This window comes from Pygoscelis adeliae, unplaced genomic scaffold, assembly GCF_000699105.1.
Source record: "Pygoscelis adeliae isolate BGI_AS28 unplaced genomic scaffold, ASM69910v1 Scaffold120, whole genome shotgun sequence".
NCBI classification, from domain to species: Eukaryota; Metazoa; Chordata; class Aves; order Sphenisciformes; family Spheniscidae; genus Pygoscelis; species Pygoscelis adeliae.
In genome coordinates, this window is record NW_008824032.1 from 784593 (window position 1) to 786122 (window position 1530).

Consider the following 1530-nt stretch of genomic DNA (forward strand, 5'->3'; position numbering starts at 1 on the left):
GGGGAGACGTGGACTGTACTAGAACCATATTATTTGCTATGTCTTACAGTACCAGAAGTAGGAGACCACAAAGGAAGAGATAGCAGGCTTAAAACAAAAGAAAATACTTTGCGTATCTAAATACAGTTGTTCTGTGCATCCACAAGACATTGTAGAGACCAAAAGCACCACCTGGTTTAAAAATCAGTAAGACATAGACAGAGAATAAATCCACCAAAGGCTACTAAACAAACATACTGATGCAACTTCTAGGTCAGACAGTCTTCAAAGCAGCAGATTCCTAGAGAATGTGAGAGTACCCACTGTATGCTTGCCCTTACACTTTTTCCATGAAAACCCATTTCAGGTCACCACCCCTAGAGCATTCCTCTAGAGAAGGACTGGTCTGAGCCCCTTCCAGACTGGAAAGACTTCAGCACACACAGGCAAAAGAGGTAGGAGCCTGGGACCCAAGACAAGAGATCAGGGGGTTGTAACTCAAGAAAACCCAGGATCATAATGAGGCTCAGCAGCTCAAGGTGAGGAAACTGCAGTGGTAAAACAGAGTATACAATGGCAGCACACCCACCTTCTTGACGAGTACGGAAGCTGTGACAAGAGGAGCACTGGGGCTAGAGGTATAAGGATATCTCAAAGCACAAATTTTCATTTGCTGGTACCTCCCAGCTAGGTGTTGAGTAAGGCCAAGACCAAGAGTTTCTAAGACTTCTTGGGGCCTTAAGCAGCAAATAAATAAAACACTGAAGGAAGAAATACAGCAGAAACATAGCAAGACGTGTGGGTGTACTGAACCATCCCCTTTGACCACATGCCCAGTGCCCTATGAAAGATCTAGTTTGTGTCCTGTGTTGCCCATGGATTTGGTAAAGAACGAAGAAGGGCCTGCTGGGATCCCTCACATGCTTTTAGTGGTGATAGGCCTTGCTACCGTTCTGTATGCTGGGGAAAGTAGAAGAGGAGAAAGTACAGAAAGTACAAAAATTGCAGGGCATAATCATTTATAAGGCCCTCAGCTACCTGATCCAGCATTAAAGTCAGGCCTGTTGTGAGCAGGGGGTCGGATTAGGGACCTCCAAACATCCCTCACTGCCTTGCCTTTCTGTGAATCTAAAATGCTCAGTACCTGCTACCCACCCCTGCTGTAGAACAAGGCTTGGCAACAGAAGATGTGGATGTGGCTGGAAATGCAAACTAGGATCAAGATACTTACGGAGCCCCAGTGCAAGCCTGGTTCAGAGGTGGCCAGAGATAGTGTTGCAGAGGGCAGGCAAAAGGTGCGAACTGGAACCAGAATGCAGATTCGATCAGCCAGCTGCTGTTCCCCGCACCAACACTCCATTTCCAAAGACAATTCTTAACAGCACAAGGTTAGACATGGTCTGGACAGAGGCAACTCAGTCTTCACTCAGCCCTAAGAGACTAAATAGGGACTAGTGTCTAGGTGAAGATCTGGCCTCAGCAAAGGTAGCACAGATGCTGTGAGATGATTTAAGGTGGGAGCGAAGAAAGTGAGAAGCATTTACAGGGAAA